The 13,865-nt window shown below is 32.4% G+C and overlaps 1 protein-coding gene across 1 annotated transcript in view; it reads left to right on the top strand.

Annotated features, from left to right (window-relative positions):
- The window catches only part of LRP1B (LDL receptor related protein 1B), a 1,887,165-nt gene that overhangs the window by 930,482 nt on the left and 942,818 nt on the right, over positions 1-13,865 (top strand).

A 13,865-nucleotide genomic window follows, 5' to 3' on the forward strand; every position in this document is an offset into this window, starting at 1 on the left:
CTCCCCATACATCCTGTAGTCTAATGCCATCTCTTTCCAAGTACTAGATTTTTATTCTCCCTTCACATCCACAAAATCTGGAATACCTATGACTTCACTTTGTTTTAATACTCCCACCCCAGTTATCTCCTTTTCTATCCAGACCTTTGTCTGGAAATGTCAAGTAAAAGAGGGAGAAAAGCATACATATAAACTAATTAATCCTTAATTCTGGGCAGGCTACCATCCAGAGGTTTACCTATTAGGCTGGGATTGCCATTAAAGGGTGAATAATGATACATTATGCCAAGAAATAGGAAGGATACCTGAAATTTCAAAATAATTCTATATAATTCCTTATAATCCTTAAACTCCTTCTCCTGAGTTTTTTTTTTTTTTTTTTCCTATTTACCAGTTAAGTAGTCCACTTCTCAGAATTTTACAGTGTCCTAGGTTGGAAACAGAGAACTTCAGTTCATGACAGCATAGCACACAGCATGAGCTTGATATTCATTTGGTGGCCCTAGTTTCCCCAAGTCCCAAGTAGACATTGTAGAGATGGATGCAGGTGAATGATACACATGCATTAAGTTTGTATCACAGATGATCAAATCTGAGTTTAAGAAACCATCAATTTTATAAGGCCTGAGTTTAGCAATGCACCCAACCTTTGCCCTGAAAAGAAGCATTGTCTCTATTATTCTAGTTGGAGGGCAATTATACCCTGTGCCTAAAAGGGAGATACTATCTCTGTTCTTTTAGGCTGTTTGTGCTATAAATTGCCTTTTAGCCTTGAAAACGTAGCATAAAACAAAAGCTGTCAATGCCTTTATCCCCCCCCAAAAAAAAGGCAGACATGAAAGAGACCCAGTGGAGAATTGTCTCCCAATATTTTATTTATTTTGATGGTGAATTTCTAGTCTTTTCATTTGGAATGACTCTTTCTGTTATTATCTACCCCCTCCTATCAGCCATGTTTTAAAATAACATAGCCTGGGAAGAACCTGCAAATAAAATATTAATTGTATGAGAAATTGAAGATGGCTGTTTGACAGATTTACTCTTCACTCAGCATTTTATGTTTTTTGTCCTATTTCTTCCCAGAAAGAATATGCGGTGTTGTAGTAACAGGGAAAATGAACTTCCATACACTATGATCAGTGTTAAAAGTGTGCTATATTTTTTTTGTGAAGTACATGTACAGATAGTAATAGCCAAATTGGAAAATAATTCAAAAGTAATGGAGAAAACCAAGCTGAATTATAGTATTTTCTATTTTAGGATAATGGTAAAAGAAAAATTATCCTTTGTTTTATTATATTTAATACTTTAATTTTGAAATACCTTGACTCTCCAAATGCAAAAACTTAATACAAAGAGTTCCTGTAAACCATTAATCCTACTTCTTTTCATGATAACATCTTACCAGGCCATAGTAAATTATTAAAACAGGAAATATATATGCAATACTTTCTTATTCAGATTTCACATACGAACTTTATTGGTGTATCACCCTTTGAGATGTTATATGTATAAATTTATGCGACCATCACCAAAATTAGGATTAAGAACACATCTATCACCGTAGAGAAAATCATTCATTTTTTTTTTTTCGTTTTAGAGTCACACCCTACCTCAAGCAACCATTGATCTGTTTTCCTCACCATGTTCTGTTACCTCAAGAACATTAGATAAATTGAAATTTATGCAATTATAACTTTTTTTTTTCTTTTAAGGGCTGCACCCGTGCCATATGGAGGTTCCCAGGCTAGGGGTCCATTCAGAGCTACAGCTTCCAGCCTATACCATAGCTCACAGCAACGCCGGATCCTTAACCCACTGAGTGAGGCCAGGAATCGAAACTACAACTTCTTGGTTCCTAGTCGGATTTGTTTCGGCTGCACCACGACAAGCACTCCACAATTATAACTTTTTTGAGATTGGCTTTTTTTTTGGCACTCAGTATGATTTCCTTGAGAACCATTCATTTGTTGATATCTATAGTACATCCTTTTCTATAGCAGAATAGTATTGCTTTGTACCACATGTCATTTATTCATTTGCATGAGAAGAACCTTTGGGTTGTTTCTAGTTTGGAACTATTACAGATAAGTTTCTTGAAAACATCTGTACAGGTTTTCACGTGAGCATAAATTTTCATTTTTCTAGGATAAATACCCAGGAGTAAACTGCATGTTAAGTTCATGTTTAACTTTATTAAAAATGCCAAAATGTTTTACAGAAAATCTGTTCAATTTTACTATCAATATGAGATCCAGTACTTGGTATTGTCCATATTTATGTTACCAAGTCTAATATGTATGTAGTGGAATCTTATCAGAGCTTTAATTTGCATTTATGTAATTGCTAACAATGTTAAACATCTTTTATTTGCTTTTATTTTCTTTTAAAATTTAATTTTGTTTTGTTTTAGCAAAATGCTAAATATGATTATAAACAACTGGCCTTTTTTATCCAACTTATTGATGGATTTCTTGTCATTTTAGAGATTGTATTTAATTTTGTCCTCTGAGCAGCTTATGCTTTTTACGTATTTTAATTACCCCAAAACAATTCATTAACACTTTCACACAGTTGCCTTTTGATTTCATCACTTTTGCTTTTTTTCTTACTCTAGTATCCCATATGTGTATCTACTGTCCTGATTTAGATTGGCTTAATAGCAGTTTATGATCATATATTGCTTAACACATTGTTTTCCTTCCAATTCTATTATTTATGTCCTATTAAACTGTAAAATTATGGTAGAAATTTGCAAAACATGGAATGAAAAAGACTACTCTTAATTTGCCAAGGTAAGAAAATGTTAAGTTGATATGTAAGGTAGTTGAAGATTGGTAGGAGTTAAGTAGGAAGGTACTGTACTTTAGAAAAAAGATGGCTGTATATATTAATTTCCTCATTCATTCATTTCCTTATTTAATCATTCTGCAAATAGTTATTAATTACTAATTTCGTTGCAAAGCACTATGAAGAATACTGATGGATGGGATCATTGTAGCACTCAAAAATCTAACAAGAAACATGAGGTGAAACTCATGATGGAAATAATTAAAAAGCAATATAAACCACCCTGGATTATAGATAAAGACTCTAGATTGTTGGTAATAGCTGGCTTCTACTTCACCAATTCAGGCTTTTTTTTTTTTTTTTTTTTAATCTGTAAAAGAAGTACCTGGACTCAAAATTGTTTGTCTTCACCACTACTTCTAATATTCTGAGACTGGAAATCAGAGGGGTACTCTTTTAGTTGGCAGTCTGAAGGATTCTGACTGTGCAAAAAAGCGTACAAGAATGTATGTTGTAACTGCTTAGCACTATATCTAAGAAAAAGGAAGAGATATAATGCAAACCATGACATCGGATTACCTTTGTATGTACTTAAAAGAAACTCATAATAAGTGATATCTTGGTCTCCCAGGAAGGGCTACAGAAAGAAGAAAATTGAAAAGGCATGTACCTTGGAGCAAGGTGAGCATAGACCTGGTTGGTGTCAGCAGTGCTGCTTTCTGTCACACACTTTCCTCTGTGTTTCAACAGTGTCTATAAAAGAACATAATTCATCTTTCCCATGTAGTTGAAAATGAGACAAAAGGATATGATTATAAATATATTGAATACCTGCTTATCCCATTTTATGATTTGAGTTCAGCTGACCCTTGGCATCAGATTGCAAAAAGCTTCACTAAAATTCCCAGAATTAGAGAGAAAAATATCCCATTGTGTATTAAGAGCAAGAAAAAGAAACATTTGGGATAAATATAGATTTAATTTTTCAGGTTGAAAAGAGGAAATCAATGTATTGTTGCAGTTCATGTGATTTCTGTCGCTCAATGATTGCATTCAAACTGTAGTTCTTTCTATATTCAGTGAGAAAACAGGAATATCCAGCATTGCACACACTTTGCAAAGCTAGCAATAAATAGAACACATTTTTAATAATTAGACAAAGTGACTGGTTAGTTATGAGAACTGATAACACTTGTAGACCCAAATAAGTAAAACACATACACATTTTGAAACATTTTTGTGCATACTTTTTGATCATAGTTATTATGTTTAACCAATGACTATCATGAGTTACATCAATGAAAGTTTTAAAGAAAAAACGCTTAATGATTTTTTTAGCTCATTCTTCTGTTCATATTACCTAAACTTTTATCTGTTCTTTTCTCAAGAGGATTGAACAAAGTATAGCTATTCTATAGAGTAGAAAACTTTTTCAGCATTATTTTTGTGTAACTTACAGCAGTAATATGCGTAAGTGAGATTTGTCAGCTCCTGTCGACAAGGATCCTTCTTATGATAGGCTTCTACTATATGTTTGAATGAATGAAAATGTAGGAAAATCTATTTCAACATAGATATATATATTATTAAAATGTTTTTCTATTTTATAAAAACAATAGAAAGACAATTTAAGGGCCAAAGCTCTAATTAGGTCTCTGTAGCAACAATCCATGTGACCTTGGATTATTAGTTCTTTTCTCTGCCACCCACTTTTTCAATTCTGTAGAGGAAAGTAAGACCATTTTTCTCCAAAGTACATTTAAGTTTCAATAATCTTTTTCCCTATATGCATGAATATTATAGAAAATTTAAAAAAATAAAGATGTATATAAAAGTCATAATTAAACTTTATTTTACTACCCAAAATGAACCTGAGCCATAGCAGCAACCTGAGCTGTTGTAATGATAATGACAGACCCTTAACCCACAAGGAAATGTCACATCATTGTATTTCTATCACATGCATTGTATTCATGCATTTATAAAATTACGTGAACATATATATTTATGTTTTAAAAATTTAAGGGCAAATTAAAATTGGATCATGTTTTATATACTTTTTATATCCACATGTATGTTTTTATAAATTTAAAAGCAAGTGATCCAAGATGTCAAACACTTTCATTTTTAATGACTATACAATACTCTATACAATAAAATGCAACAATATACTACCTTCCTATTTGTTAAACTTGTGTGGAAGATGGATGAAGTTAGGAATGAAAACAAAATTCCACTGGGTAGGAGGGAATGGTGTCTTCCCAAATATTCTGTACCTTTATCAACCCAAAATAATAACTAATATTGAGATTTTTTTCTGAGAAATATTTATTCACTGTGATTCTGCTTTAAAATATTAGATTTTAAATATTTCAACTACCCTGTTTCCAGACTTTGATTTTTTAAACAGAAAGAAAAGAATCCTCAGATTGCTACATTGCATATCTACCAGTGGGTTTCCTATGGTCCTGACTTATATTTATCTATGAGAATTGTTCTTCTCAGCATGTAATATGATACTTCTAAACTCCTCCTACATTCTTCCCAGAGTTGTAGCTTATGATTTGGGAGGGATTTTAGTGATAGCAGAGGAAAGAGTTAACATTCTGAGTTCTTTATACTCCCATCTCCCCACCTCAAAGGGCCAAATACTTGGGTTTCTGTTGGCAAGGTCCCTAGATTTCTGAGCCATATGGCATGTAAGTAAGGAGAAACAAAATGCATTTCCATTTCTCTCTGGTTAATAGTTTTACTTTGGTTTGGACAGAATATATAAGTTGGTCATTATGTTTCTCTTCCCAGTTTTATCAGCATATGATAATTTAAAATTCTTCCTGAATTCCAGAAGTACTTGAGTGTTTGTGTGTCTGGTGGGGATACAAATTAGAGTCAATTTATGTTTCTGTAGAAATTATGGTAGAAAATAGAAGTTGAATCAAGGACTACTATCCTTACACTACCTTAAACCTTCTTTAGTATCATATTTTGATCACTTTACAATTTGATTTTTAAAAAATGCATTCATTTGCATATAATCTGAATATACTGTTGAATTGAGTTGTTCATTACTTGGGAAAGTCTACTAAATGTAATTTATAAAATTGTATTACATGAATAGTAGTTCTCTTTTTCTGACTTATTCCACTAAGCATAATACCCTCCAAGTTCTTCCATGTTGTTGCAAAAGGCAAAATTTCATTCATTTTTATGGCTGAGTAGTATTCCATTATATATATCCAATTATTTGTTGATGAATATGTAGGTTGTTTCCTATATCTGGCTTGGCTATTATGAATAATACTGCTATGAACATTGGCGTATATGTATATTTTTGAATTTGTCTTTTCAATTATTTTCTGGTATATACCCAAGAGTAGAATTTCTTAATAATGTGGTAAAAAAATACTGTATAAAATCACTTATTTAAAATATAAAATATAAAACAAACTAGTTAAAATAACAACAACAACAAAGGAAAACAGATTCATAGATATAGAGAGTAAACTAGTGGTTACCAATGTGGAGAGGGTATCTGCTAGGGGTAAAATAAGGGTATAAGAGTAAGAGGAAAAATATTACATGAGTAATACTAATTAAGTAAAATTCCAAGAGTTTCTTTGGTAAAATTGTATCAAGAATATGGTATATGATTTTAATATTCAAGTGAAAAATCAGAAACACAGTTATCTTTATGGCTGCAAAAATGCAGTATTTAAGATTACAAAAGATGCCAAGTTCTTAGTACATGAAAATTCAAAAGTACTGAAATATATATATTTTTAAATATAACTAAGAAGTATACTCCTCTTGTCTAACAAACCCCCCATAACGTAATATTTTCTTGGCCCACCAAGAAAACAATTTTGAGTCTCAGATAAGAAAATATATGACACAAAATGATTTACGCATATATACCATTATTGTACAGTACATTATTTTTAAGTTAATTTCAACAAAAATTAAAACTTTTAAAATATTATATTTATTTCTAATGTAGATGTTTTCCAAAGAAGGACATCATTAAGTAGACATTTGCCTTTTAGGGACTTAACCTCCAAAACACTTTGTCTTTAATTAGAGGGAAAAAGCAATTGTGTTTCCACTCTAGTAGTGGTCTGATTATATTCCCTTTATATCTAAGAAACTAGAAATGATATTTTTAAGTATTTTTATATTCTCTAGGAATATTCTATAGGCTACTTTTTTTTCCCTTTTGTCTGACTACAGTAGACAAAATAATGTACATTTATTGTAATGGGGTGGTGGCGTCATTTAGCTCTGGGAGCCCTACAAAAGGTTTTTCCCAAGTCTATACCGGTTCTTTCTTTGAGTACTGAGAAGAGAAAACAGAGATAGGAAACTAGATAGAAGGCAATTGAAATAACCCAAACAAGGTTTGTTTGTTTGTTTGTTTGTTTTTTAATCCTGAACTAAAGCAATAGCATTGGGGATAAACTTTAATAAATAAATTTTTAGAGCTGTCTAGGAAGTATCATAGACAAAAAGGAGTAAAAAATTTAGATTCAGGGAATGAGTCTTTGGATTATCTGATTGTGATGACATTCTGAGGTAGGAAAGAAAGAGGAGGAGCATGTATGGTGGAATGGACACTAAGTTCATTTACAGACTGTTGTACTTTAATATTGAACATCCCAGTGCATACTCAAACAAAGCAGGTAGAAAATATTCTGAGAGAATATATAATGTCCTAGAATCACAGTAAAAAATAAAAGTGGTAGCTTCAGTAATATGAAAGCAGATTTAAAAAAAAAAAAAAAAAACCTTGTGAAAAACACATGGTAAATTCTGTCATTATTCTGCCTAAAGAGTATTCTAAAAATCTTTTATTAGTAATTGCTTAGACAGAGGGAAAGCTAAGGATAAATGAACCCATAGAAGGATGAAACATTTGAAGCTATGAGACATCTTGATTTCTTATCTAAGGGAAGAATATAAGAGGTTGCATCTTCATTTTTAGAAAAGTGTCAACAATTTTAGGGAAGAATCACTATAGTAATTTAACTTTCCAAATAAAGAACTAATTTAAAAAGAGAAATTAAACCCTTGGATAAGTAGAATAAGAGGTACATGATTTAATAAAAGTATATTTAAAAGTATATTCCAGTGCTGTCATGCTTAAGCATTTAAACAATTTCAAGAGATGATTTCTGTTTTGAAACAGTGGGATGTGGAATATTTGTTTATGGTTGTTGTGTGTGAGAAATTCTGCAGTGTGTCAGTTATAGGATGGTAGAAAACACATCCATTTTATTTATTCATTTTAATATAGTTTTTTTCAGCCCTACTAGCTTGTAACCAACTGAGCAGAAATAGTGAACAAAAGAAAAAACAACATACCAGGAGTTTATGTGCCCAGGCACAATGTAGCTGACATGGCAGACCTGTCTACTCATTTCCATTCCAGCCTCTGTACCATAATTGTATTTACTTCCACGTTTTCTGTTATTCTGTTTCTCATAGAGGAAGACTGCTTAATAAGTAACAATAGTTTCTCATTAAAATGAATGACAGATTATCTCCATTCCTTGACTACAATCTTCCACTTGAAGAAGTTTCCAATTCTTTTAGTTTTATTTTTGCCTCTCATTCTCCCTTCTCCTATATATTTCATTAGGTAATCTTACTTCTATGTTCATGAATTAATCTTAAATTCTAGGACAAAGACTATCCAAGTATGATCTTGAAGCTTTTTCCTGATTTTCCCATGTGCTTAAAATATGTCCAACTTTACTCATTTAATAAAAATTTGAAATGTTATTCATCTCTATGAGGAATAAAAAATGTATAAAACTATACATATCTATTTTCTATAAATTTGCTTTCTGATAGGAAACAAAATCTTTAAACAAATGATTGAAGTGTTTAGTAGTATAAGATAAATAGAAGAAATATGCAGATTTAAAGATGGGTTGATTAATTTGCTACTATCTGTTTTTTTTTTTTTTTTTTTTTTGCTATTTCTTTGGGCCGCTCCCATATGGAGGTTCCCAGGCTAGGGGTCTAATCGGAGCTGTAGCCCCCGGCCTACGCCAGAGCCACGGCAACGTGCGATCCGAGCCGCGTCTGCAGCCTACATACACCACAGCTCACGGCAACGCCGGATCGTTAACCCACTGAGCAAGGGCAGGGACCGAACCTGCAACCTCATGGTTCCTAGTCGGATTCGTTAACCACTGCGCCACGACGGGAACTCCTAATTTGCTACTATCTGAATCATAGTTTCATGATAATAATTAAGCCTGTCTTTAAACAGTGAATTGGATTTCATATCACTGTGGTCTCTTTGGGATCAAAAACTTCTAAATATTGAGTGGAAACTAGAAGAATTCTATGCTAGAGTTGACAAACCCAACCAAGCTTCCTGAGGCTTAGATTCTAGAAAGAAAATGTTAAATTCTAATATGACAAGTGAAACACTAAAAATAATTATTGATACACCCTTCAAAATAAATTGTATGTGTCTGTGTATGCCTGTGTGTGTTGGAGTAAGATAGTCAAGCAAAAATGTGCCTTTGGGAGTTCCCTCCCAAAAAGTTTCTGGTATTATCACTGTGGCTAAGGTCACTGCTCTATCATGGATTCAACCCCTGGCCCAGGAAATTCCACATATCAGTGGCATGGCCAAAGAAATTTACTTTTGTCTATACGTATCAAATAATTCTACCTGTTCATTCATTAAACATATTGCGATAGTCAGAAATTGGGAAGGAAACTATTGGAGTAGCTTCAGTTTAGGACAAAATCTGATTGTAACAATGGAACAATATTGCCCTGGGGGTGATCAAACCTCTGTCTGGCTCCTTTGCAAACTTCTTACTGGTTCTTTCTTGTCTCTATCACTTTGTCTATCTCCGTCTCTCTTAGCAAGGGTGTTTACATTTGCATGAACAGTCACTGTCAATCTGCCAATTTACCTTTCAATCTGTTCCTATTTTCTGATTACTAGTGATGCTTACATTCCTCACTCAGAACACTCCTTATCTGTTGGGGAAGGAAATGGAGTGATTCATTCAGAATAATTTATTCCTCTTTTTCTAAAAACATTAATTATTAGCTATTCTCAAAACTACACTGTTCCTTCAATGTAGAGGGTGTAAGAAAACAAGAATTTTGAAAAACTAGTCACTGCATGCTAAACATTGTGCTTAATATTTTACAAACATCCTCACTGCAATTCTATGAGCTAGTTATTGCTTGTGCTATAAAAACAAGGAAACTTGTCTCAAGAATCTGAATGGATAGTAAGCAATTTGTCTGTTTGATGGCACAACCTAAGTTATACCTCTTATCCTAAACTATCCTGCTTTATAAAATAATGAGTATAAAATGATATGAAGTTAACAAAATAGATACATTATGGCTCAATTAAATCCTTTCTTGCCATGTCACACACTTGAAAAGACCAAAATTTATTCTAATCTTTCAAAGGAGAATTATACATTGACAAAAAGCCTCAAAATAACGTAGTTCTTTAAGTTTGTATTTTTCTTAAATATTTGTGCCAGCATTAATGACATCTTGCAGCATTATGACATCTTGCCATAGGTCTAAGCCTCAGTGAAACCAGTCTAAAATGGATTTTTCTCCATGTTTGGTTTGTTTTAAGGCTTGTTTGAGCAAGACCACTAACTAGATCATGTTCTGATGACAGAAGTTAAAAATGGAAACAATTGAGTTGTACACAATGTGCTGAGTCTAGACATCAAACAAGGATAGGGTATAACCAGGAAGGGAAAATTAAAAGGTATTGAACTGGCACTGGACCAGGACTAGAAAAGACTCAGCACATATGGCAGTGGTATCATTTATTGTTTTTGAGTGATTGGGTCACAGCACTGAAAAAGAGGCAAAAATATGTGATCAAGGTGTCATAAATCTCTAAAAAAATAAATAAAGGAATGAAAAGAAGTAATTGTTTCCCAGCAATCTTCGTTAGGTAGTTTGTAAGACAGGCACTTAAACAGAATACTACACCTGACTGTAGATATAGTACCAACTGACAATTTCCTAGCATGACATAGGTGGTGGAAATTGTACATTGATTAATATGACCCTGTATTCCCACAATCATTAGGAAACACTGCTTCCTCAGAGTATTACATATGCGTATATGACTTGCTTTGGCCAATGAAGAGTGAGAAGTGTGTCACTTATAGGCAGAGGTTTTTAGAGCCAGTGTGATTTACTGCCTTTCCTTTTCCTCTCTTAGCAATTATGGAAGCATGCATTGAAAGGGGGTATTCATCTCTCTAAGAATCTAAATGACAACAATGAATGCATCCTTGAGAGTCTTCATGCAGCTCCAGCTAGAAACAAACCATTACATTAAGACATTGATATATGAAGTTGTTTGTTACTGCAGCATAACTTTGCCTATTATGCCTGATAGATATATACTGTGAATTCTTAATGGTATGAATCACATCTTATTTACCATTATGTCTTCATTACCTAATATAGGTTCTAGTCTAAATAGTTATTCAATCTGTGTACACCTTAATAAATGATGATGCATAAATTTTTGTTGCTCTCTTTGAGTGTACAGGCTGAATAGCATAGCAAAAAAGGCAGTATACATGACATCTGGAAATGAGAATAAGTTATTTACATATTATGGGCCCAAAGTAAGTACATGTTACTGGTGGAAGGTAAAGGTTAGCACTAATTGAGCTAAGGGTCAGGAAGAAGAACTTTGGAATTTCCCATGGAAAGTAACTTGAGGCTCTTGTCAATCACAGTACTAACGGCAGGAATTTTTGAGGTGAAAAGATTTATTTTTTTCTTTACATAAAAAATGCTGCATTAGGAATTTAGCTGTACTTTGTGTGACTCTAACTGTAAAGCTTTTACATAGTAAGGAAACATGAAATGGACTTATAAATTGCAGAGTAGTTTCTCCACTCCAGAATCCAGACAGGTTTTTTTTTTTTGTTTTTTTGTTTCCTTTCTTTTTTTTTACTTTGATAAGAGACAAAAAGACAATTTTGTGAAACAGCCATGTAATTAGAATTAACCTTGGCCATGAAAACATGACAGATGAACCAGCCTGTTCACACCAATATTTGCCTGTCTACTCATGGAATTCTTTTCTTAAACTATGGCACAGAAAGAAATGTTAAATCTTTGGAAAATTTCTCCATATTCCAAATTGTTCCCTTAGGACACATCATAAAGGCTTGTCATCAAACACTCTAATTGTTGCATTTGCCAGAACTATTTTTTTTAAAGCACTGCTGGTCAAAAACTGAGATTTTAATAAAAAACAGGATCCTGGTGAATTGAGTGGTTTTACTGATACTTTTTCAACCTAAATATTTTGATATTGACTGGCCCCATAAATTGAAACTCTATTCAAGCAACTTGAGCTAAATTGTTCAGCACTTTACAGTTAAGTTAAAATAGAAAAACCTACATTTTTCTCTGAGAGCAGCAGACATGCACACCCCTACACATACCAACATCACCTTACAAAATACTTTTTTTTTTCCTATCTGCAAATTTATTCAAAAGTATCTGAAAGTTTCAAACTTGGCTGTTGTATACTCTCCCAGGGAAGAAATTAGGAGAATTTAAAGAAATTTGGCTTAGTAGTATGTTTTGAATATAGTCAACAAAACTGTTTACATTATTGGCTCCTTTGTGTCAGATTAATTGGCCATATATGTATAGGTTTGTTTTTCGGTTCTCTACTCTATTCATTTATTTATGTATCTGTTTTTATATCAATATCATACTGTTTTAAATACTAGAAACATGCAACCTACCAAGACTGAATCATATTGAAATAGAAAATCTGAATAGACCAATAATAAGTAAGAAAATTGAATCAGTAATCATAAACCTCCATCAACAACAAAAAACCAAAAACTCAAGATCAGATTGATTCTCTGTGAATTCTACCAAACAATCTAGAATTCATACTTATTCTTCTCAAACTCTTCAAGAAAAAAAAAAAAAAAGAGGAAGCAGGAACTCTTCCAAACACTTCTTTATGAGGCCTGTTACCCTGATACCAAAACCAGACAAGGATGCCACGGAAAATGGAAATTACAGGTCCATGGTTCTGATGAATATAGATGCAAAATCCTAAACAAAATATTTGCAAACTGATTTCAACAATATTTTTAAAATATCATACATCATGATCAAATGGTATTTGCTTCAAGGATACATAGATATTTTACCATCTGCAATCACTCAATATGATACACCACTTAAAAAAAATGAAGACTAAAAATTGTATGATTAGCTCTGTAGATGCAGAAAAAGCACTTGACATCCATTTATGATAAAAACTCTCAACAAAGTAGGTTTAGATTGAATGTACCTTAACACAATAAAGACGTAAGGACAAGCCCACAGTTAAACTCATACTCAATAGTCTAAAGCTGAAAGGATGCCTACCAGCACCACTTGCATTCGATATGGTATTAGAAATCCTAGCCAGAACAATTAGGCAAGAAAAATAAATAAAAGATATCCAAATCAGATAGGAAAAAGTAAAACTCATTGTTTGCATATGACAGGATATTACATATAGAAAAGCCAAAAAGACTCCATCAAAAACTGTTAGAACTAATTAAAAAAAAGATTCATTAAATTGCAGGATACAAAATTAATACAAAAAAATTCTTGCATTTCTTTACATGAATAGTAAACTATCAGAAAGATAAATTAATAAAACAATCCCATTTAAATTTCATAAAAAAGAACAAAATATCTAGGAATAAATTTAACCAATGACATGAAGACCTGTATATTGAAAGCTTTAAGACATTGATGAAAGAAATTGAATAATACACAAATACATGGAAAAAATAGTTTGTGCTTATGGATTGGAAGGATTAATATTGTTAAAATGTTGATACTACAAAAGCAATATACATTATTTGATGCAATTCTTACCAAAATTTCAATAGTATTTTTCACAAAATGAAACACAGAAATAAAACACATAATGTTAAAATGTTAAAATTTGTATGGAACCACAACAGACCCCAAATAGTAAAGCAATCTTGAGAAAGAAAAACAAAGCTGAAAGCATCAAATTCTCT

Source organism: Sus scrofa, chromosome 15 (assembly GCF_000003025.6).
Source record: "Sus scrofa isolate TJ Tabasco breed Duroc chromosome 15, Sscrofa11.1, whole genome shotgun sequence".
Taxonomy (NCBI): domain Eukaryota; kingdom Metazoa; phylum Chordata; class Mammalia; order Artiodactyla; family Suidae; genus Sus; species Sus scrofa.